Genomic DNA, 27,153 nt, shown 5'->3' with positions numbered 1-27,153 from the left:
GGGGGCAACAATAAATGTAGGTGCAGGAAACATGTTGTGCACATCACAGAAACGCAAAAATGCTTTTCATTCCTCTGGGAAATTGTCGCATTTGGCTTCCTATTTTTCTCCCACTCTTCTCCCTCCTCCTCCTACTCTTCAAATCATAAATATATCTTTTACATCCTTAAACAATGTAATTCTCTTTTATCTTTCTCGTTTCTCCACTTTTTCTTCTCCTGCTGTTGTGTGGCAGATAGGACCTGAAGTCCAAACTCCATCTTGATGAAGGCAATAGAACAATCCATAGTTTATCCTCCATCAAGAAACCTTAATATGTATTTTTTCTTCATCCTCTTTCCCCTAAACATTTCCTCTTCCCCCCAACATTATCACTATTATCATCATGTCCCTTCCTTTCCTTGATTTTAATTTGTTTGTAACTTTCATTCCTTCCTCGTATTCTCATTACTTCCTCCCTTTCTTTTTACCACTTTGTGCTCATCTCCTAATTCACCTTTTCTGTTTTCTCTCCCATCATCTCATACTCTTTCTCTTCCGCTTCAATTTGCCCTTTATCTCAACCTTCTCCTTATCGTCCGGACCGTGAGAATGTGTTGATTCACCCACGCCTGGTCTATGCAACACCAACTGATCAACACCTCTCCTTGATGTACATCTCTTCTCAATCGGGAGCTTTGCATCTCCTCCACCGCTTCATCTCCTCCCATGCTTCATTTCACTCTTCGACACACTGTCTCTCTCACCCAATCTCTCTCACTCACTCACACAGTCCCTCCTTTCCCACTCATCCGACTGGCGCGGCCAGTTGCATAAGATTACCTAGTGCAATAAAATAAATATTCTTGTCAGATCATTCTGTAATCATTTCCCATTGCTTGGGAATAGGCGGCTATTTGCATACGACAAGGTATCATGCCGCTTCCACAAGATTGTAAACAGATTTTTAAAGATACTAAAAAATAAAAATACAATAGTTTATTTCCTTATCATTTTCAGACATTTGAAGACTGAAAAATCATGATACGACTAAGATTCATTATAATGATTTCTTCCAATTATTGGAATGATGGAGCTCATAAGTTTGAAGATATCATAAGATTTGCATTTTTTTCGATTGCCAGTGATAATTATGAATTGGAAAATCAGAGATATTCATATTTGTCCAGGTTTTCCATAAAATTCAATTTCTACATAGATTCTTCATTATGGGGAATTTAATTTATGAAATGGAATCTACACCGTACGGAGAAGGATGAACCTGCAGAGGATGCACAATTGGATTCGTAATTCCTAATTTCCTATTTGACAATTCTCCAGTCAATAGACTGTGGCGAAGAATAATCAGATCTAAACTCAATCATGCGCCTTGAATTGATGAAGATGTAAAAGGGAAACTCATCATTAATGAGAATTTGATTAAGTTTTGTAAACGCTAGTAAGATATCATTAATTGGAATTAACCATTGAATTCCTAGCCAATCGGAGACTTTAAAGTAGACTATTCAAGCGTAATGTTATCAAGCGTATATTGAAAAGAGATTGACTAATACTCTATATACTAAATAATAATACTAAATACTAATACTAATAATACTAAATACTAATACTAAATACTCTCATGAACCTGAAATAAAGTGAATTCTCTTTCTCTCTTCTCCTATCTTCTCCATATTTTTCTCATCCTCCTTCTTCAGTTTCTCCACTTTCTCACTTTTACTCCTTTCTTTTCATCGTCTTATCTACCTACTTCTGTTTCTTTTAATTCAGTATCCTTGTGTCCTTTTCACATACTATATATTCCAATTACATATTTACATCCTCCTCCTCATTCTTCTATCCCTACTCCTTGAATGTTATTTAACTCTTTAGAATGTTATTTAGAATAATGTCTCAATTAAAACACAACAAACATCTTCTTGGAAAAAATTAATTGGGACAGCCGGCGTATAAAGCTGGGATTCCATTCCATGTAAGACCCATCACATTATCAGCTCTTAAGCTAGAAACCCATTGTTACATTGTCTACATGTTGTCAACAGCCTTGACATAACACCTGCAGTTAAAACGATTCAAATAAAAGATTCCAAATACAAGTTAACAGGCTGCGTCATGTCCATGCTTGGAGACTTCAATGGTGGATAAGTAGAGACGAGTCGTTTAAACGCCAGCTTTTGAAACATCAACTTCCTAAATACGGCTCTGAATGAGGTTCCTGAACCCAATGCCTCATTTCTATGATACACGTCAATAGACTGACTACTTGGATAGCATTCAAGTTCATCTTCTTTCTACTAAATCTGAAAGTGTGTAAGGCCCTTAATGGTCATAAGTAATATTTTGATCAATTAGCTAATATGCATGATTTTGGAAGTAGCTGAATCTTCCATAACGGTAAAAAAATAAACTTGGTGGGTTGTCCGGTCCCAATTAATCTTTAGTAGTCAGGATGTATTCTATTTTAAGATGAGAACATTCCAACTTTTTCTCAGATAAATATCACAATCATCAGCTCAATACTCCTTCTGAAACAATTACTGTTCGAACTCGAAGCATGAAAAAATGTATATTCAGCAGCGTCAGAATTATATTTCGAAGAGAGATAAACGCTGTTTCATTTTTGAACTCTATTTGAACTTTCTTTTAGATTCATGGCGAATGATTGAGTAGTCTATTTTTATGTAAAGTTCTAGATTCTATCAAATTGAAACTTGATTATTGAGATTGTAATCATTGATGACCTACAGTATTTTTTCACCAATGTGTGGATGATCACCAATTAATAATGATTGAGAGGGTTAGAACTCCTTCCACATTTCTAACAAGAGTGGATGTTTAGATAATGAATATTTTTACTTTCCTTGCCCTATTACCATAAGTCAGGAAAGTATTGCTTTCCGAAAAAATTAAGGTACACCAATTTCTAAATTTCTATACGTTTCAAGGTCCCCTGGGGTTTTTGGGTATGTATGTGTATGTGTGTGTGTGTGTGTGTGTGTGTGTGTGTGTGTGTGTGTGTGTGTGTGTGTGTGTGTGTGTGTGTGTGTGTGTGTGTGTGTGTGTGTGTGTGTGTGTGTGTGTGTGTGGTGTGTGGTGTGTGTGTGTGTGTGGTGTGTGTGTGTGTGTGTGTGTGGTGTGTGTGTGTGTGTGTGTGTGTGTGTGTGTGTGTGTGTGTGGTGTGTGTGTGTGTGTGTGTGTGTGTATGTGCGTCTGTGTACATGATATCTCATCTCACATTTAACGGAATGACTTGAAATTTGGAACTTAAGGTCCTTACACTATAAACAATTTCAATCAGATGCAATTGAAGATGGCGGCTAAAATGGCGAAAATGTTGTCAAAAACTGGGTTTTTCGCAATTTTCTCCAAAACGTCTCCAACGATTTCGATCAAATTGATACCTAAAATAGCCATTGATAAGCTCTATCAACTGCCACAAGTCGTATATCTGTAAAAATTTCAGGAGCTTCGCCTCATCTATGCTAAGTTTGATTTTAGATTCCCAATTATTAGTCTTCAGATACATTTTGAACAAAAAATTTCAAATAGAAAGGATTGAGCATGAAAATCTCTACAATTAATGTTCAGTAACATTTTCACCTAAAAATGGAAATAAGCTCGAAATTCGAGAAAATGTAATTATTCAATTGCGAACTGTTCTATTAAATCATTCACTAGGAAGAGATAGCAGACCTCGTGTGTCTCCAGCGTTATTGTCCTGTCACCAGCTGGCTCAGATATTTGAATAGTAGACTTTAATTGCTCGTGATCATTAGCGTCAGGTGATCAATTCTCATAACGGCAAGGAAAGTTGTGTGAGTGCGCCACACCAGATTTTTGTGATTAGTTTTTAGTGCATTCCAGTAGTATTATCTTTGAATTTTAATTTAATCTTTGAATAATTATATTAATGTATATTTATAAAAAGACTAGCATTGTATTATTTTATTATAGCGTCTCATTTCAGACCTTACTAGTTCGGTTATTTATCATTATCAAGGATAATGGAATAACCGATACTAGTCATGTTTGAAATACGTAGTATACAGAAATAAAATTGAGGGAGCTAGTTGCTATTTATTTATGAAATTTACCAAGTAGTCCAATCAAAATATCTAACCAAATATCTTTGTATTTGAAAATGTACATTATGAAACTCATCACTCAGAAAAACAACGAACTTAATGTCAAGTAAATCTTACTGGGATAATGTATCCACTCTTCAATGGCTCAAATCTTTATTGTTTCCAGCATTTCATGTGTGTCCATAATATTCAATTAGTAAATATCAATATCGAAGTAAGTTCTACAAACTTTATCAAGATGACAAAAAGTCTACAAAAAAAGGAGCCCAAACAGTCAATTCATACAGTTAAAAAAGTCGTTATGTGGAGAAATCAATAGTCATCTTCGTGTTGAAGAGTTATTCTAGTTATGGCATCCATTAGGTCCACTACTTCTAGTGGAACTATTCAGTATCTCAATGATAATGGAGCAGGCGGCAACCTATGTAGATTGAGAAAGTGAATTCCTAATTTCGAACAACAGTCACGTACCGAGATTGTGAAACATAATTTATTAGCTGACAACACAACTAATCAGTACAACTACTGTAAGCTGTCAGCAAAAAAGGCTGTGCAATGGTAGCAACAACAGCAGCTGAATCTGATAGCGGAGTCTGGTCCTTGCCTCAGGATAATGTTAGGTTCCTGCACAGCTGTATGACTCCAAGTTTAGCCCGGAGGAATCTCCAGGTTGACTTGTGTCCTTTTCAGATCGCCCAACCGGTCTTCCCTCCAACACAGACAAATCCAATCATACAAATCATCATGAGTGTTGTCAGAATCGCCCCTAGTTACAAATTGTTCTAGTCGCTGTCCGGTCCTCTAGTTAAACATCTGATACTGTAGAAACGGGTGAGTGATTAATAGTTGGAAATTTTCTTTGCCAAAAATGTCTTGACTGGCTTAATTTTTCCCATTTCCCCACAAAATAATAGGAAACTGGTTCAGATTCAATAATAGAGAAATCGAATGAAATAACTCATAACTACATAGTCTATCATTCTAGTGTATAGTTCTCATCTTAATTATCGGATTCATAATTATTCGTTTTTTTCGAATTCCTTTATTATTTCTGTTATTAAAATCTATTGTCTCTGTAAACGTCTCAATTTTCTAGCAGTAAACATCACATAATCGATGTTATTCAATCTGCAATACTATAGATATATTTCTGTAAATATATTATTGAACTCATATCCCACAGCCAAACTGTATCCTAGTGAGGAACATTTACAATATTTTCTATCAGGCGGATAATAATATTTATTTGAATGATTGTTTAATTTCCATCATAAATTACTTAATGATTGGGCCTACAGTTTTTTTCTTAATATGATCAAACAGAAATTCAATGTTTTTATTGAAAAAAAAACAAAAGTAGATAAAACTCCATTCAATAGCATTCAACTGAATGTTAGTCTTTTCCAATATTAATAATTTATTTCCTTCATGGATCTTTTCATAAGTTGAAAAATGAATCTGTAGACTGTAACTAATCAGTAACCCCGTCTGCTTGTCCCACAGAGTCTATGCAATACAGAACAGCTCTCCACTCGTTGATTAAATCATCCAGCCAGTTACTGACTATGATTTAGCCAAAATAACGGAACAGGGTCTTTGTCAAAAGTGCCCACAACTTGAACTGACTTGAGAAAGGCTAGGGAGGATTACCGTCTCCTGTCAGCTTATGTCAAATAATGAGGTGTGTGAAGAATTTACAGACATGATGATAAGTATGATATTGATGATGATGGTGGTGGTGCGATGATAATGATGATGATTACTAGAGCTAGTGATTATGATGATAGGTTGATGATGGTGACAATGATGATGATGAGGGCCAACAGTGGCAGTTTAGGCGGTTTCAAATAAGATGGCAGGACTCGAAAGCAGCTGAATTTGAATTGCTTTGCATGACAATCGAAAAACAAAGAGCAGAGTTCCGTTGTCGGCAATTTGATGATTTATGCATTCACTGATGTTTTGTGCTCTACGGCCTCCAACCAACTACCACAAATTGCATACTGATCAGTCACTCTCTAACTCAGCCTCACTCTCTCTTTTTCTCGCTCTCTTTTCTTCACTTACTCACTCCTTATCAATCACTCTTTTCTCTTTCACCGCTCTCTCATTTCATCTCCCTTCTGGCAGTAGCCGTGTCTTTGCTATGCAAATTTTCTGCGGACAGTGTGTTTCCAGTTGCATCGACCGAGGCACTGGCGTCTCATCTCTATTATTGATGAACTCCAAAATAGATCATGTATTTATTGCTAAAAGCATTACATAAGAGACGTATTTTGAAATCAGCAAATGTATTAGGAGGTTATGGGTATAATGATTATATAACAGCATCTTAAGCATCAATCCAGGATAAAATGCTCGTGAAATATGAAGAACTCGTACGATTTTTAAACAGATACCATCCTGATTACAATACTCATAACATAAAAATGTTTTACAGTGATGATCACACTTATCACAGTTAACTAATCAAAATTTAGATCATACTAAAGGTTTATTCAAATATATTTTTTCAGATCAAGATCTTGATGAGATATTAATGAGTTTAGGTGGACACATTTAAGTTTGTACACCCCGCTTTAAGGCTCAAACTGTGAGGAGAAGACTTGGATAACAATCCCATATTTAGGCCTTGTATCTGATAAAATAGGTAGGGAATTGAAGAGGAATGGATTTCATGTTGCTTTCAAGACCAAACCGATTTTAAATAGTCTATTTAGCTGGAGTAAAGACAAAATTGATATTTGGGATAAAAGCGGGGTGTACAAACTTAAATGTGATGATTGTAATGCTTGTTACATGGGTCAGACTGGTAGAAGTTTCAAAAGTGGAATTAAAGAACACATCAGAGATTGGAATAAACAAAATGGGGAATCTAACTTTGCAGAACATTTGATAACAAGTAATCACAAGTTCACAGTCAAGGAGAATGTTGAGTTTCTACATGTTAATAACAAAGGCAGATCTTTGAATATTCTAGAGGCTTTAGAAATAACAAGAGTAATTAAGGAAAATTCCCAGTATAGTTTAAATTACCAGATTCATTTCAACCAGTACAACACTACGAATTTAGTTTTATCATAAAATTGTAAGCATACATTAGTCAATAGTTTTCCCATTTACATATTTGTTTTATTATCTTTCACACTTGTTTTCTTGGTTCTTATTTTGTACTCAAAGTAAATTTTATTATCATGGCGATTCTGTTGCTTAAGCCGCCATTTTGTCACACCGTTGAGGGGGAGGAGGCTGTCTAGCTAGGCCAATGGCAGGCGTTCATGCCCTCGACCAATAGCAGTACTCGCCTACTAGTATAAATTCTGCTGCTCTTGTATTTAGTTTTAGTTTATCAGAGATTGACAATGGTGTAATAACCGAAACCGGTCTTTCTAATTATCAATAAATCAGTGGTTTTTTGACAATTTCTTAGTCTTTTTTCATTCAATATGAATAATTACCACAATATCAACTTCTCAACTACACAAAAAAAAAATTAAAATTTCATCTCTCATATTGATGCTTGTTTCCTAGAGACTTATATTTCCCACATGATATTGATTAGAGCATACAATAATAATTACAAAAGATTTTAAGTTGAACACAGTTATCACTTAAGAAGCACAGATATTTTCCGGACGTACTATAAAGGCGTAAACTGGCACAATAAGTTGTGATGGTGGCGTTAATTGAAATCAGCTACCACTAGCTGAGCCACCACACAATAAATCGGATCGATCTATATTTCGAAGGTTGAATTACTGTTCACCCTCAGGCCAGGAAGAGGATGGTCACTCTATAGACATCGTGGCATAGAAATACACGTATGTCAAAACGTCTTTAAAACATTTTAAAGTTTCATAATATAAATTTAAACAGGATACACACGACACGGATAGATTAAAAACACTTGAAAACTTACATTTAAATGAAGTACTACTTCTACTAAGTAATACTACTATTTGCACAACTTCTTATGTAGAGAGGAAACTGACGATTATTTTCATTTAAACGGAAATTTTAATTTTAATACGCTGCTTTTAATGTTTTTGATCTATCCGTGTCGTGTGTATCCTGTTTCAATTTATATATATATATATATATATATATATATATATATATATATATATATATATGTGTGTGTATTTTATATATTGGGCGAGGAAAGAGGGACTGTTGTTGGTACTTCCCCCGAGGAATTGGCACCTAAGGCTCACCTTGGCATCAAATACTATGTAAATTAGTTTGTGGTTAATAACTACGTAGCTATACCGACACCATACCTAAACGGGCATAGCTGTAGGTGATCGTAGGCTATACACCTCTTATTGTCAGCATAAAAGAGTCCAGCGCCTCCGGCTTCAAACGACGTCTTGCATCTCACAACAGGCAATAAGAACTCGAGCAGAGCAGCTGACTCACAAACACAAGATAATAATAATCGTAGCGTTCATCGGACCAAAACCATTGCAGCAAAGTGAATATCAAAAGGAGAAAACATATCAAGGGGAACATATCAATGAAATTGTAAATCTCACTAACCTAGTCACCTCACAGAATTACTTCTGTTACAATAACCAAAATTATATCCAGCCAAAAGTTCTTAAGAATAGAGAAACTCTTATATTGTTAATTCTTGGTATCTTCCGCAATTAAAAGATTCTATTACAATATCCTCCTTCTTATGAGGATACGAAGGAGTTACTAATACGCCAAAATCTCACTTTCAAGTTTACTGAACTTCAGATAATTATTTGATGCTCCCGAGCAGGTATCATTTTTTATTACCGAAGAACTGGATCGCTTCCGACCTAACTCCGACTTTAGGATACAATTTAAGAAAAATGTTAATTAAGCTGTTGGAATGAAGCACAGTTCTCAAGCCTTTTAAATACGCTAGGTTTTTTGCAATAAAATCTTGGTTTCAATGATTGAGAAATCTTCCATTTTACGACCGTGAATAACAATAAAAAGCACTAATTAATCTTAAATCCGTAGTGAAACCAAGGTACTCCACGTTTTTTATACTTTTTATTTATTGCCCTGTTGTAGATCCAAATTAGAAAGGAACCGATTTGCGATCATTGGGCCTATAATTCGCCTCTATAAATATAATTGAGACCTATCCTATCTAATGACGAAGAATTGCAATAAAACGTTTAATTGAATGATAATGAGGACGTTTACAGAGAAAAATGTACAGAAAAAAATAATAGCTAATTAATGAACAGAAATGTGATCAAAATATAATTAATTTTATAATTTATGATGATGTTTTTCTATAATGCGTGATTATAACAATAAAAAGGTGAAATTAAATGCCATTAAAACATTCAAAGAGAATTTTGGTACTATGCTAGCTGATAAGATAACCAGAAACTTTAACCAGAACTTTATAATAATTTGTTTAATCAATAATACACTATTATTTTATGTGAGATAATAGCAATACAATGCTCAAATCGAAAACAAGTTCAAAAGTACTCATTTAAAGAATGATACTTCAGCTGATGTAGTGGTGTAGATATTGGTATAGTATAATAAAAATGTAGAATCAAATATGTAAATATTTGCAGATCAAATCGAAGAAAATAGTGATGTCAGCCAATGATACAGTCAACTGGAAAAATGTTGACAGAAGCTAATCTGGTAAAGCATTCTATGAATAGCGAGTTTGTTATAACGATCGTGACGGAATTTAAAATGATAAGGTGCTAAAGCTGGATACTTTCTTATCTAGAGCGAAATTTAACAGATATTTTCCAGAGAAGACTAGCACTGATGGCAGGCTAACTGTTAACTGCCTACTGCTAAATTCCTACTGGTCACTGTCTTCATTATGAGACCAGAATTCGTATTGCATATAAATATATGACAATCATTCTGAATTTGGCAACAGACCAGTTCCAACACCCACACTCAGCCGATTTGCCTTCGTTTTGCAACTTGCCTTGTTTTATCTTTCCATGGACTATAATTTTCGCTGAACATTCAATACTAAGCCAGCCACATCACTGTGAGCCATTCATATCCTTGTTCATTAGCATTCGAAAGAGACCAATGCTCGTAACCTATGCTAATGTAGAAGCGTGTGTGATGCTAACAATATGTCTTCAGGAGGTCCAATTTCAAATAATTTTAGTCAACAGAAGTTTATCAATATGATTTTTTGGCTTTTGTCGCTTGTATTATTTATAATTGATATCCAGATATATTAATTCTATCGTTTGTAGTTTTTCTCCTTTTGGCATTCTTTGTGAAATTCCTGTTGTACCGTTGGAAGTTCAGAATATTCTATGTATATGGTTTGATGAATCAATGATCCAGTATTCCGGTTAAAGTTTTAGCCTTTTTTGAACATAATTTGCCTCATAGAAATCACTCAAAAAACACAATTGAAAATTTTTTATTTACAAGACGCCATTCCACATCTCCTAACATACAGTCCAAGTGAACGTGCACCAAGGCAGAGGGAAGTCAAGATTATCATGCAGGCCATTATTAGGAAAGCCGAGCTTGGCCATTGAGCAGAGCTTAGCCACCGGGCGGGTCAACCGCCTAAATGATCGCTCGTAAATAAATATTCGTCCAACATATTCTTCACTGCGAGATAACAGCCAGCTACGTGAGACAATCGGTCGAGCTCAATAGATAATGAAAATTAATAACATAATCGGCAATCGGACCACCTCCCCCCTTTTGATACTGTAGCGTGTTGGATCCATTAAGAACCACGACAAATTATCTTTGCTCAACACTTTCTGTCTCTCTCTTATCACAGTGCTATTTCTCTCTCACACACACATACACATATTTATCTCTCCCTCACACTATCTCAGTCATCTTCTGTCTTCTTTAAGGAGCAAGCTTTTTGTAATATATATATATATATTTTTTTTTATTTACCATCTTGCTCTTTTGTATAACTGTGCATTTTCCACTCTCTTGCACTCTTTTCTATCTCATCATGTTTTCATTTGTGCCTCAAATTAATTTGCTCCATCCTCACCTCAAATAAGAGTTTTTCTACTCTTATTTTTTTTTGGATACTACGTCTTCAATCGTTAAATTCCATAGTTCAACGTCTTGGAAAAACCATCAATCACCTAGTACATTTTGAATGATTTGGAATGCAATTGATCTTGTATAGACTGTTTCTACTCTGCAACGAGGTGTCAGCAACGGTTCAACTTGCGTGACACCGAGTAATCCACCGTGTGATCCACTTATTATCTTAGTGAAATTCCTCATGATTATTGATTCCAACTTGCAACGTTTCTGGCCATCTAGAGGGAAAATCTCACCCTCTCGGATGACAAAAACCATTACAACATTCAGGATAGAGAGCATAGGGAATCATATGTTTTTCAACACTTAATTCAGTTTCCTCACTTACTCAGATCGAAGTGTGCACCACTTTCCATGTTGTTTAGTACCAATACATCCAGTAATCTCATTATTAGTGAAGTTAGGAATTTTCCGCTCATTTCTAATCTGCTCTCACAAATGTCTCATCTTTCTCAAAGATCTCTGAATTATTCATCTTTTTATCATCTTTTACTACATTTCATTCCATTACTACACCTTTAGTATTGTATTAAAATTTTGATCCAATGCTCCTGTAACCGGCGCAGAACTCCTCAAGGCTACTCTTACAATAGGGTAAACTTAATAACGCAATAACCAGGACACAAGCTTAAATCGAAGATAAATTTACTACCCAATATATCTACAAGAATATCATTTGACACTAATCCCCATGATTTATGACAAGTTACAAGCAAGTTTCAACTAATAAAAATATATTTCAAACGTAAACTCCATTAAAAACAAAACTAAATTTCATTGAAGATCAAACTAAATTCCATTAAAAAATCAAACTAAATTTCATAAAGGATCAAACTAAGTTCCATTGGACAATCAAATTAATTTTCATGAAAGATCTAACTAAATTCCATTGAACAATCAAACTAAATTTCATTAAAGATCAAACTGAATTCAAATACAAATCAAACTAAATTCTAAAAAAAAATCAAATTGAATTCCATCATTCTCAAATTACTTAGTATGTGTCTCTGTGAGCACTACTTAAAAGCACAACGGTTTCCAAAGATTAAAGCAAGACATCAACAACCAACATGACCAAGTTTTCTATCCCAGGACTCCTCTTTCTCATCTACTCATGGATATCAATCACAATTATTGCAAGGAAATTTCAATAATCTGATCATTATAGTTAGTAAAACAGGGAGTAAGTTGAACTCATAATGACAATAAAAGGCACAAATCTAAACAATCTAATCAATAGTTATCAATAGCACAACATCGCATTACTGTGCAGTCAATAAGTTACAGTAAAATCTCAATTAATAAAACAATTCACATTTTAAATAATATAGAACACATTCAATAAAACAAAACATATTTCCTTCCTCAAGTGACATATGAAACATACTGAAAAATTGTGCCATCTCTCTTGCTCTCTCTTTCTCCATATAAAATGGAATTTGAACGTAATAACTTATTGGAATAAATCTTGGTAATCCTGGGTGATAGTTGGTGAAAATCTTTTCCTAAATTTTGAATAATGAATTTTGTAACCAATTTGGACAATTGGTCTAATGAATTTCCATAGTTTGTTGAACACTCACCCAAATGCACGATCAGAGTAAAGGAAACCATAGCACCGTACACAAGTACTGCTCAACTACGTCTGACTACTATTCTCAATCCAACAGGTAAAATCAATTTTAAAATGCTAGTAATACTGTACAGTATCGCTGCCTTTACTAAGACAATAGGTGTCATCCAACACCAAGTTACAGCGACTGCATTGGAAGAGACGGTAGAGAGAGAGAGAGAGAGAGAGAGAGAGAGAGAGAGAGAGAGAGAGAGAGAGAGAGAGAGAGAGAGAGAGAGAGAGAGAGAGAGAGAGAGAGAGAGAGAGAGAGAGAGAGAGAGAGAGCGAGAGTGAGAGAGTGAGTGGGAGAGAGTCATGCCACTCTGCGTTGTCAAATTATCAGGCAATATTCATCAATTGTTCTCATTCTCACACTATTACACACCACATTCAACCTAGTTAGATAAACTAAAGTATGTAAGTGAAATATTACAGAGGTAGATAGACCCTTTAGATAGATAGATCCCTGAAGAGCAGGGATAGATAAAGAGGATAGGTAGCTTTATAGACAAAGCTAAGGGTAGAATAATATAGATATGAAATGGATATACAAAGCTAGAGGCTACATGAGAAGCTTCTTGTTCTGCATTATTAGTAGTGTTATAAGATTATCAGCAGAAATCAGCAAAGCTCCAGGCAGCTGATCTTCGTTTCGGATTGCGGTCAGCTGATTTATAATGTTCAGCTGACCGTGGGCCCCTCTTAGCTGCCCTCAAGCACTCAATTAATCGCTATCCTAATCTTGATCGCCTTCAAAAATAATTGTTGCCTACCGATGTAATTAAGATTACAATTATAGCTCAGTGATGGATTTATTGAATTACGTATCAAAAGTGATCTAGAATATGCTGTTAATGTTTTATGTAATTTATTTCCTGATTGTTTTGGTTATAGAAAACCTGAAATACTGAGTAGCAAGAATCAATAGTTTACTTACTCAATCATACACAAAACGCAAATCATTAGAATGAGTCGGGGAAAGTCCAACAAGCACAACCCAATATCGCATCGGTTAACATTATTTAACTAGGATACATACTCTTATTACAAGACTGATCTACTCTTAATATGCTATATTTGTTGTAATAATGTAGAAAAACATTGAGTTATAGATAGCATAAATAATGTGTCAGAATTGGCTTCACATAAGGGTGAAAATTTCTATCACCGTTGAAAAATTGTAATAAAAGTTTGTTCAGTTGTAGAGTAGTTGAATAGATGGAGGTGAAGAAAAATTGCATTTGAAACGAGTTGTAGAAAAGTCAGCCTGACATTTGGAGGCAAATTTAAACTCCACTTGTAAAATCTTATCAACTAATCCGTTCCATAGCTCGCTTTACAGCTTCAGTTAATGCACTTACACTGAGCTCAGTAGCATAAAACTCACCATAAAGTGTAAGATTTAGAGGATGCTTCATGCACGTGCAACAGCTTACTGGTAGAGAAACACTTGTTTGACTCTTCGGCTAGTCTTCAACTTTGTAATTTCCAGCAGTGTAGAGAAATGCAATATAACGGCTGTTTCACTGTATCATGTGACGCGAATGCAGAATAAAACAAAGGCAAACTTGCATGAACTGAACTGAAATTGGGAATACACATTGAGAAGTATTAAAATTCACTAAATGGTCTCATCAAGAGACTATCAGATTTCATTGGTGTTTTCAAAGTAAATAATCATTATTGAAGGAATACATGTCTTCGAGGACGACTAAAACTTTTCTTCCACTAAATACTGAAGTAGAACTTTTTCCCCTGAATGAGTCCTTTGGAGTGAAATACAGAAGTACTTCTGTATTTGGAACATCAGATTACAGAAGTATTTATTACTACTTTTAAGAATTACTACAGAGAATTACTACTTTTCCTCTCTATAAAGTACTTTGAAGTGACTTCTTCACCCCCTAGTGATTAAAAATACAATTTAAATAACTTGGATGGCAAGGGAGGAACACTCTTATAATCATCATAAAATAATATAGAACTGTTCAATAATAATTCATTGTTCTACGAGTATTATCTGTGGTTGTAGACTGTTATCGAAGCAGAGGAGGATGATAATAGAAATCTGAACAATATACTAATTCAAGAGTAATCTTGAGAATAAAAAAAATATCAAAGGTGGAGAAAAAATATAAATTACGAGACCACAAGTGAGTTTCCTCTCTCAGGGAGTATAGTTAGGCTATTTTGTCCCTAGAGATATGGAATAAAATACCTATTGAATAATTATATCATATGAATGTAATAATACTGGATTGTTAATTATAATACAATACTGTGTTATCTATAATATTATTAACAAGATCATATTATTCTTTATAAATATTATAATACTAGCTGGCCCGGCGAACTACGTACCGCCAAATAGTTAATGCATCTCATGACAAACTTTGCTCCACACACCTGTGGAGGCGCGATGCGTCATTTTGCATTCAGGTGATTCTTGCTTATTGGTTTGGTTGGAAGAACTCACACACACTGAATCGGGCATGGCGTGGAACGGTGTGATGAGGCAGTCTCCGTAAGATCAACACTTTGTATCACCAAGCCGCGCCTCCTCAGGTGTGCTTAGCCTTAGCTTAATCTGATGCACTATATTTTTATGGAAATTATCCAACAATCAGTATTCACATTTATATCTCATTATGGACTTCCTATGTGCTTAGTTACCGTTGTTCAGCAGTTTGTATTTTCAGATATAGTTGAATGCAGCTTGCTGGGAAATTGAATAGTATATCTCCTTGCTGCCGATTTTCCCGTGCAAATTCTAAATTTACAGCATTTCGAGTTCTACGACCCAAGTTTGTTCGTCGTTCGTACCGCTGCATTATTATTGACCGACCAAGCGAGTCTAAGATTAAAGTCGACGGTTTGGCATTTCTCTTAATGTTTGATATCGGGGCACCGAGCTTCGCTCGTTATTTCTATTATTATTGATAAACAGAACGCAATTCTCTAAAATGATTGTGTTTATATTTCACAGCTGGCTATTATATGTCATCTTATGAATTACGGGGATGCGATATTTTGATTTTTCACATACTCACTCGCTCACTCACTTTTTTACTATCCACAGCTGTTTCAGCCAAGGATGAAATATTATTATTTTAATGTCGTTCAGCAAGTTTTCCAAGGATGAGACATAATGCAATCGAGTTTTTATATCATAGACCTACTATGTTCAAAATTTCGTGAAAATCGTTAGAGCCGTTTTCGAGATCAGTTGAACATAAATAACCAGATATATAGATATATAAAAATACAGAAATTGCTCGCTTAATATAATAGGATCAAAATATAAAAATATAGAAATTGCTCACTTAATTATAATAGGATATGTTTATATGTTGCGCATCTATGGCGAAACGCGGTAACAGATTTTCATAAAATTTGACAGGTATGTTCCTTTTCAAATTGCGCGTCGACATATGTACAAGGTTTTTGGAAATTTTCCATTTCAAGGATAATATAAAAGAAAAATGGAGCCTCCTTCATACGCCAATATTAGAGTAAAAATCTGGTGTGGCACACTCACACAACTTTCCTTGCCGTTATGAAAATTTATCACCTGACGCTGGTGTTCACGTGCATCTCAAGTCCACTATTCAAAGATCCAAGCCAGCTGGTGACAGGACAATAACGCTGGAGACATGCCTTTAAGAGAAGCTCGGTCAATAACATTTTCACGCTTATATTGAATATTAGATGAAAATGTTACTGACCATTAATTGTAGAGATTTTAATGCTTATCTTTTCCTCTTGGAATATTTTGTTTAAATTGAATCTGAAGCCTGATAATTAGGAATCTAAGATAAAACTTTGCATAGATGGGGCGGAGCTCCTGGAAGGATCCGACACGAACAATTTCAATCAAATGCAATTCAAGATGGCGGCTGAAATGGCGAAAATGTTGTCAAAAACAGGGTTTTTCGCGATTTTCTCGGAAACGGCTCCAACGATTTTTATCAAATTTATACCTAGAATAGTCATTGATAAGCTCTATCAACTGTTACAAGTCCCATATCTGTAAAAATTTCAGGAGCTCCGCCCCATCTATGCAAAGTTAGATTATATATTCCCAATTATCAGGCTTTATATACAATTCAAACAAAACATTTCAAGTGGAAAAGATTGAGCATGAGAATCTCTACAATTAATGTTCAGTAACATTTTCACCTAAAATTGAAAATAAGCTAAAAATTCGAGAGAATATGATTATTTAATTTCAAACTGTTGGCAACTGTTGATTCTATTAAATCAATCCTATTATATTAAGTGAGCAATATCTGTATTTATATATCTGGTTATTTTTATATCTGGCTAGTTTTATATCTGGTTATTTATGTTTTACGGATATCGAAAACGGTTCTAACGATTTTTAAAAAAATTTTGAACATAGTAATTTTATGATATAAAGATTCGATTGCACTAGGTCTCATTCTTTGGAAAACTCGCTGAATGACATTAAAAGGATAATTCATTCTTGAGAAACAGATGATAATTTCGTCGTCTCTCGATAACAGAAGATGCGTGTGCCTGTGTGGGAGAGAGACAGAATTATTTCCAGCTGTGAAATAAATAATCAATCAGCGAGAAATTTCATCTAGCTAGACAATTTAATCGATTTGATCAACATAATCTGATTTTTTAAGGTGACATGATGATCCTCCTAAACACTGGAGTATATCATAATTTTCAAAGTTGATCATTATTTGACAATTTCAAATGTTTGAACAGAAAATTGAGCCTGAATTCAAGTGTATGGAACATAACCTACTTTCTGGACTATTTATAGTGTATATATCGAAATTCGGGAAAGAAACAGTTTTGGGCTGTGCCTGTTAGTACTTCCCCAATCATTTTAAAGAATTGTGTTCGGTTTGTCAAAAGTCAATAAATAAATAACGAGCGAAGCACGGTGCCCCGATATATCTATAGTATATCTATTTTTAATTTATGATGAGTTTGTTTTTTGAAGTGTGAATAAATTGTTATTTTGATGAGTGATAGTAGCTTAACCTAGATTTTGATTTGGACTGTAGTATAAATTTGAAAAGGGACAGTTTTGGGCATAAGCCAGTTGTGCCTCCTCATATAACTGTAAAAAAATCTGGTGTGGCGCACTCACACAACTATCCTTGTCGTTATGAAAATTGATCACCTGACGCTAGTGTAGGTCCACGCGCATCTCAAGTCCATACTATTTAAAGATCTAAGCCAGCTGGTGACAGGACAATAACGCTGGTGACACATGAGGTCTGCTATCTCTTCATAGTGAATGATTTAATAGAATCAACAGTTGCCAACAGTTTGTAATTGGATAATCACATTTTCTCGAACTTGAAGCTTATTTTCAATTTTAGGTGAAAATGTTACTGGACATTAATTGTAGAGATTTTTATGCTCAATTTTTTCCACTGGAATTTTTTCGTTTAAATTGTATCTGAAGGCAGATAATCGGGAATCTAAAGTCAAACTTTGCATAGATGGGGTGGAGCTTCTGAAATTTTTACAGATATAGGACTCGTGGCAGTTGATAAAGCTTATCAATGACAATTTTGGGTATGAATTTGATCAAAATCGTTGGAGCCGTTTCAGAGAAAATCGCGAAAAACCGTGTTTTTGACAACATTTTTGTCATTTTAGCCGCCATCTTGAATTGCATTTGATCGAAATTGTTCGTGTCGGATCCTTATAGCGTAAGGACCTTAAGTTCCAAATTTCAAGTCATTCCGTTGATTGGGAGATGAGATATCATGTACACAGACGCACATACACTCTCATACACACACACACACACACACACACACACACACACACACACACACAGACCAATACCCAAAAACCACTTTTTTGGACTCAAGGGACCTTGAAACGTATAGAAATTTAGAAATTGGGGTACCTTAATTTTTTTCGGAAAGCAATACTTTCCTTACCTATGGTAATAGGGCAAGGAAAGTGATAATTGTACGACTGAGAAAATGAATAAATAAATATAAACTATGAATTCAATCTCTCGTTACAAATTTTCTATGCTTTTACACTCCAGAGCAAAGCTCGGTCCCCCGATATTCACTATGAAGAGATAGCTGACCTCGTGTGTCTTCAACGTTATTGTCCTGTCACCAGCTGGCTCAGATCTTTGAATAGTAGACTTGAGATGTGCGTGAACACTAGCGTCAGGTGATAAATTTCCATAACGGCAAGGAAAGTTGTGTTATTGCGCCACACCAGATTTTTTTTCTCTATTCCACAGCAATGATAGTGATGAAAACGACCGACGTAATTTTCCCGGCGGCTTTATATATTCGTATCAAGTGATGGTGATGGTGTGGGAGAAGGAAAAGAAGGAGGAGGGAAAAGAGGTGTGGGAGGAGTAGTTGGAGGAGGGGGAGGAGTAAGAGGAGGAGGTTGTGGATGAGGAAGAGGAGGAGGTGGGTGCGAAAGAGGTGATGAAGAAAGGGACAAAGTGCTGCATGAGAAGAGGGTAGGAAGCAGGGTGAAAAATTAATCTTTGCCCAGCGTTCAATAAGCATGCAACACGAACAACTAAATAAATAAATGAAAATAATCCGAAGCCCTTGGGCTAAGTTTGCTTTATTCTTCGTTTTACAATCTGTGTGAGCGATAGCCTGAAGCGATGCGTCTTCTATCGTCGCGTCATTTCGCTTCAAACCTAATGGCTTTTTAATGTTTATTATAGCCAGTCTGATAGAGTATGTGTTCCACGCATGACGTTCAAGTTCTGGTGGAAATTCCTAAGCTTCCAATTTACACGTTATCACTCTGTGTCTGGTATTTCCACTCGATTTGTCTGCCCTGCAGCTCTCAAACACACAGTGACCTTTGTGGTAATGCTTTCAAAACTCACAGATATCTTATCCCGAAATATGTAGGCGCAGAATACAGACAAACATCATCTTCTTATAACAAGAACGCATGTGACTTATGAAAAAGCATTTCCAAAAACGGCTTAACTTTCAAGAAGTACGTCCTCGGTATCTATTTTTCATGTCGTTATATCATTATATTGAAATGATAATACCCAACATTTTAAGAGCTATGTCTGCAGTATTCGTCTTTCATGTCTACTGCATTTCATTTTGATTCCCATATCAACTTTTAGCTAGATTAGAGAAATCATGAAGTGCCATGACTTGAGGATATTCTTTTGAAGTGATGAACCTTTCATCAAATACCCTTGCGTCACTTAGTAGTACCGTTACAGCATCTATGAACTATCACTCACAAGGTGAAAAACCAAACTGAGATTCCATTAAAGTTCTTCCGACCAATAATATAATTAATCGTTAATAATGAATGATTATTCTTCTTCACATGACAATTTATTATATCCTGGGAAAAGGAATCGTATAGATAAGTGTGAGCTTAGAAACGAAAAAAGCCGATGTAAAATTCAGGCTCTATTCAAATATGTATGACAACACAATACATTAAGTGTAACTACAGTTGTAACTTTATCTTATCCTTGAAGACTCATTGTTGCATGGTGAGAAGTATGAAAACGCAGTACATTACTCGTATTTCACGTGGTTTTCTATCTTCCAAAAGAAATTTACACTATTTCACTTGATACAGTATTTCACTCTGAACATCTTCGTTTACAGGAACATCGTCAAGGAATGGTTATATCTTAGAGAATACCATAATATCAATCAAATACGAGAAAACATGATTGACATTTCACAAACGACCATGTTCAGTCTTCCCTATTAAGTTGAGTAATCTTTTATATATTTGTTATACTCCTTATACTTTGTATTACACAGTAGAATCGAAATCTCAGTAAGCTGAAGAGAAATGCCATTCCATAGTTCCACAATGATCTACTTTCCAAATTGCAACAAACAGAGAAAGAAATTTGGCGAGTGCCGCTTTCAAAAGGAAAGAGCTCACTCCGTGTGTGTCCGTTCCCATTACAAACGCATGGGCGGACGTTTATTATCACGGAGCAGTTATGATGTGGCCTGTCAGGGTGACAGGAAAGGGGCGTAGTCACCCCTCCCACCACAGATGCTCTCACTCCTCACCATAATCCACTCAATCTTAACCACAGTCAGCTCCACTCCTTGACCACACTTTACACACACACACTTATTTTCGCGTTTCCTTGTTTACATAACGGCGACGACAAAATATAAATCTGCTCCGAATATTGTTATGGTAATAAGTCTGAAATTATGCTGCGAATAGAAATGCAGTTGTGAAAACTCGTGCGCACCCAAGTCCCACTCAAGTTTTATGCCCTGGCAAAGTAAAAAATTGTAACAAATTTATGCTGTGTTTTGAATTGTGACACTCAGTTGAGCATAACAGTGTCAGTGCCCTTACAAGTAGGCTGTCTAGTCTAGTCTGGTCTAGTCTGGTCAAGTATACTCTAGTCTAGTATAGTCTACCCTAGTCTAGTCTGTCTTCTACTCTAGTCTAGAGCTGTCTTAGTTTGCCAGATTATGGGGTAATAATAATAATAATAATAATGATAACAATAATAATAATAATAATAATAATAATAATTTGAGCCACGCATATGCGAGCCATGCGTTATTCTGAAAATTGGGAACCTAGATGTTTCAAAATAGGGTCGTTTTGTGAATTAGAAGAGACGCTCTCAAATATAGGACAGATTTGAGTACATTGAACAGTGTGCTCTTGTTATGATGTGTGTGAATAAAATAATTGTTTTGAAGATATTATGATATGATAGACACTCAGGAGTTTTGACAATGAATAACCTCATTACAAAACTTCCGAGAAGACATTCCATAATATGGTTTAAATAGATAGCCATGCGACAGTCTCATTGTGACAAAGAGGGGGTGAAAGAGAGTTTCATTAGAAATAGGGTTCACCACTAAATTGAGTTAAGCACATTATATTGAGTAAATAGGGTTGACCACATTGTAATTGTGGAGTTATCAGTCGGGCACAAAGTTTGAAATATATTGGCATCATTGTTGATGACAATTTGTTGTGGATGGGACAGATTGGAGAAATAATTAGGCTTTTTCCTACATAGGGTCTTCAATTTGAGGGGTGAGTGTCCAAGTTTTGTGTTGAGATATAAAATCTAATTACACACGACCCTGATCCATCTTCTTTATATTTCTCTTCTGGTATTAGAATTATAGTGAGTTTGAATCATAATATATTATAATGTAGTAAAAGTAATAGTTTTGTCAATTCAGAGTGATTGATTTGCATCGAACAAAGTTGTAGATAGTCTGAGGGAATTAGACTCTATCAAAGTATTCCATACTTAGAATGCAGTCATGTACGGTGATTTAGCCTACTTCCAACGTCGTTGCAGTTGCAATACCTGATAGCAATGCATGATACCGGTTTCTTTGGTCTCTATGAATACAGGGACTTCTGCATTCCTCCATACGCCATCTCCAGATTATTGTCATTTGTCATCATCATTGAATTTAGAATCAGAAATAGATGCAGAATCAGTGATGAAGATGAAAAAAATTATTGAAATAGAATATTGTGATTGGCATACAATGATGAGCATACAATTTTATATCATTGTTGTTCAGCCAGGTGATTATTAAATAATTAAATGTGATTAATCTATATAATAATATAGAGTAGGGTTGAGTTTGTTCGCATCAAAACATGTTAACTTGTGGATTGCATACCGAAAAAACGGGAATGATTCAGATCTCCAAGTTTTGCACATAGATTCTAAAAATATCAATTTCGTGCACCTCGAAGCCCAAATTTCAATTTTCCTTGTAGATTTTTCAGAAATGATGTTAAAATTTCATTTATGGAACAGCATACGGCATACCTATGTTGTAGAATTTGTCTATATAAAGGAAGCTCATAGAAAAATTGATAGGCTGGTAACAATGTGTAGCAATATTAAGTGTTTCGATACAAGAAGCTCATGTTTTGATACAGGAGTTTTGATACAAATGCTGGCATCTTATTACCGGTATAGCGATTGTGATAATATTATATTATTGTGAGTTGTTAAGTTTTAAGTAACAACCTATTGATTCTCAATCTTTTAAATTTCCAAAAAGCTGTTTTAGTAATACTGAAAATCATCTAACTTGCCATACAACACTACCGGCGCCGGTACAAGTAGTAAGTTAAATTATGTTATAAAAGTATGTAGGAGTTTTGATTTTGAATGAAATCAATACAATAATATAGCCAATCAGGCAACATACAATATTGTTCCACAGACAAATTCCTAAATCCGTGAAATATTGATAACTTTTTCTTAACATAAGAGATTTATTTCAAGTATGATGAGGTTAGGTATGTAATGTACTGAAATCCGATTATCAGGAACGAAAATTTGTTGAACCCAATTGAACAGTTATATTATTAAGATTTTTGAACAAACATTTAGAATAATATGTATCCAGTTATTTTGAACAAGTGCTATAAATAATCATTTTCTATGTATTTTGGTGGCGAATTCAATCGCGGCCCAACCTAAAATTTAACAGCATATTTGAATATTGCCGGAATTTTCAGCAATTTATTTGTATCAGGTCACAAATAGATGCGAAAATTAATGAATATCATTATGAATTATCAGACAGAAACAAATTAAATCTTTTTTCAAATGAAATATACTACATTTATTTTCATTCTTATCACTGAAAAGATACTGATGCAAAATAAGAGTAAGGATAATGCAATGTAATTATAACGTTGTTACAAGACATTCATCTCCAAGCATAGTCCTGACGTAGTGGTAAAGCTCTCGGCTTTGAAACGAAAGATTCTTCGTTCAAATCCCAAAGCTTTAGATTATTTTTTTTGTTCTTAATTTTTTCCCTGGAAACGTATTAATGTAAATAATTTTTTAAGGAAGTTGTTTTCATTACGATTGAACTCTGATTTCATCAAATGAAATTTAATGTAAAATTTTGAAATCAAGTTAATTAATATTAGTATTATATCTATATGTATAAAAATGAATGTATGTGTGTTAGTTTTCATTTGTTCCCTATAGACTTGAAAACTACTTGACAGAACAGCATGAAACTTTGGGAATATGTTGTGTGAATATTGGGGATGATTTCTGACCAGACATTTCAATAGGGAGGCTAATAAAAATTATTTATTTATCACTTTACAGACCTATGTTTTTGAAATTGTCGGCCGAGCGGTTACCGAATAACGGGAAGATGAATATGACTCAAGATCATGTTGTGATAATATGATTTAGCATCTAATGTTACCAGCTGTAATGAACAGATAAATTTTTTACTGGTATTAATACAGTACGGTAGTTTGGAGTTGAAGTTTAGTTGATTGGCACCAGCTGTAGATGATGATTAGTCAGAAGACCTATACATAGCTAGCAGGGCACCCGTGCTTCGCTACGGGAATTAAAAGATAAGATTATTTTTGTGAAACATTCATAATCTAAATTCTATCAAAATTTTTATAATAGTTTTTGAGATTAGGCCACAACTTGGCATGGAAATTATTGAATCAAATCATTCGAATAATTAATTGATGTGTTGGAAGTGTTCTGTAGAATATTAGTCTGATTGCAGCGAATTTTGTAGAATAATGGGTGGGGCTTAATAGTCTACCTCGACTTCATACTTGGCAATTAATATTTCCCATTGACAGTTATCAAATTAGCAGTGATCATGTTATTTTTGATTTTGCTTCATGCAATTGAAGAATAAATTCAAATTAAGTTGATTCGGGATTTGATGACTCTGGTATCCATGGATCTCTTGCTTATTCTGGAATTTTTGGCATAGCCTGTCGCTCACTTTTTGTTTCACTTATCCAAAAGTGTAAAAGCAGCCAATCCACTGATTCTTTCTTACATGGAAGTCCATTCATACATAAGAATCCATTCATAAATAGTTAGTATAACATTTATTCTGGCTGATTTCTTATGTCCTAAACTTTACTATCATAAATATTAAAGTGGGATAGATTTAATGTGAATTTGCATAAATCTGAATAGAGTTTATTCAATCACTTTGTTTATTGACTACCTTTATATGATTTCTTTCTTTGATCTTAGCTTGAGCCTAAAGCTTAGGGAAGAAGATTTAGATGAGAACCAACATGTAACTCAATTTAATTTCTATCTAAATTGACAACTTCATTTTTTACTTGTGATCCATTATCAATAGATTTGTCATGTTTCATGTAATAACATCATGAGAGGAAATAGGAGCAGCTAATGGAATATCATGTTTTTTTTTCGATTTAGTTTTTAGCTGATAATGAAACATGAGAATATCAGGTCCATTAGATCAGAAGCTTGTTCAATTTCAATCAGTATTAAATTTCATGAGAATTGATAAGAGCAGGGTTTTTTTTAAATAGAAGGCTTCTCTGATTGATTCTTGTGATCAGTCCGGATTAGGAATAAACAGACAGTGAAACTGGCTCTCTCAAGGTCATGGCTGCGTACAAACATAGAGCAACAGAGGAACCAATACAACAGAAGCTGGAGAAATTAATCGCATTTCTATCATCTCACAATGAATATTACATTTAACTACCATAATTATGTTTGGGAAGATCGATTTTAAATTTCTTTTGCTATCATCCGATCACTTATTTCTGAGCCTATTCTCCCAGATGTTCCATGAATACTGCAATGTTTTAAAATAAGGTCACCAAATTTGGTAACTCAACTACAGCTATTATAATATTTCTCATTTGCTCACAACCTTTTACGTTTTCAACAGACTATGGAAGCCTTTTATCTGATCAGCTGCTACTTGAGAGGGACCAATAATCCTTTCTCAAGGAACTTCAACGAATCTTCCCAGAGTTGAGACCTGTTCCAAAATAATGTTTTTCGTCGCAAATCCACAATATTCCCGATTTAATCGAAATCGTTAGAGCCGTTTTCGAGATCCATCCGACATACATACATATCCACAAACACACAAATTCAAACAAAAATTGCTTTCTTAGTATAATTAATTTCAACGATAACGATCTCATTCAATGAATGAGAGCTTATTTCGCATAATAATAACAGCTGACATCACAAGTAAAAATGTCAAACATGATTGAAATTGAAACAGTAGCGATCGAGTACGTTTGAGTTTCTTTTCGCGTTTTAAAATTTTCAATTATTAATACAGTATTTTCAGTTATTAGTGATGATTTAGTGAAGTATTATTATTTAATTTGGTTTTCAACTTTCCTAAATTCTAAATTCCTAGTTTATAAATATTTTGGACTCAAAATTGGACAAAAAAACGTGTAGTGTAAACATAACCTATTTTTGGACAATTTCTGTCTAAATTTGGGAAAGGAACAGTTTTGGGCTTTAAGCCTGTTGTTCCTTCCCCAATCATTCATAGTTGAGAATTATATAGCATCAATTAATGTATCATCAACATTGCTATCTTCATCTGATCTCAATAAACCAAATTAAAGTAAGATTCACATCAATGTGTCAGCATTTTTTGAATGGGGAGGAGCATTGATGCTATAAATGAGGAATACTGACAGTCATCGAACTGTTATGCATATTCTTCAATATTTTTTTCGAAAGCTACCTTCTATTTTCTCAATGTTTAAGAATCACAAAGTTCAACAATCAATGTTTGAGAATGATTGATTCATGGGAAAAGCGCCTTACTTCTATGAAAGATATTTTTACATAAGGAAAAGCAACAATAGCTATTTGGCCGTTTTAATAAATAACCCCTCTCTTTCGCCCAAGTTAAATTTTGGCCGAATTTCCTCATTCTTTGCAAACAGAGTCCACAACGGACAATTCTGAAATTTTGAAAATACCCTCCATATATCATACTGAATTATTAAAATTTCATCGAAATTGTTTAAGCAGTTTTCGCGATCTGTCGGATATACTATCAAAATTAGTCTTGATAGAATATGAAAAATCGATAGAAGCAAGTCCAGTCATAAAAGTTTGTTTCATGAAAAATAAAAACTATCTACACTCCCAGGAATAGCTCTGATTGAAGCAGCAGTGCCCAATTAATTTATTCTCGATTAATGCATTTCAATAAGTTCTTCAACTTGGTGCCAACCTAATGAAGACATCTCAACTTGATGCCAACCTGACAAAATTATTAATTTAGTTGCCAGTTAACAACTGTTTTGAAGAGGTACTCTCTATAGATTATAGTTCTATAGTAACATATGATATGGACATTTCTATTATAATTGAGAGATTGGGAGAAGAAGAATATACATGCTAAAAGACGATCTTTAAACCCTTAAAAACCACCCTTGGAGTTGAAATATCGCCAAAAGATTTCTTAGTGAGCACCTAGGACGTATAAGGAAGCTATATTCCATGTTTTGTTGCCAACCGTCCAGTAGTTTTCCAGAAATCGTGATCAGTGTGTCAGTGAGATAAGAATTTTATAAGTATAGATT

The 27,153-nt window shown here is 34.6% G+C and overlaps 1 protein-coding gene across 5 annotated transcripts in view; it reads right to left on the bottom strand.

Moving 5' to 3' along the window:
• Positions 1-27,153, bottom strand: part of LOC111048106 (BTB/POZ domain-containing protein KCTD1) — a 298,361-nt gene that overhangs the window by 116,266 nt on the left and 154,942 nt on the right. The window contains exon 1 of one of the 5 annotated variants that reach the window (XM_039430717.1): positions 12,734-12,792. The exons of the other annotated variants lie outside the window; for them this stretch is intronic. The gene's annotated coding sequence lies outside the window, so the exon portion shown is untranslated. Of the gene's footprint in view, positions 1-12,733; positions 12,793-27,153 lie in introns of those variants that run through there. 5 annotated transcript variants of the gene reach the window in all.

This window comes from Nilaparvata lugens, chromosome 6 (genome assembly GCF_014356525.2).
Source record: "Nilaparvata lugens isolate BPH chromosome 6, ASM1435652v1, whole genome shotgun sequence".
Lineage (NCBI taxonomy): Eukaryota > Metazoa > Arthropoda > Insecta > Hemiptera > Delphacidae > Nilaparvata > Nilaparvata lugens.
Note: the sequence above shows the minus strand (reverse complement) of the source record. Positions and strands in the feature narration are given on the sequence as shown.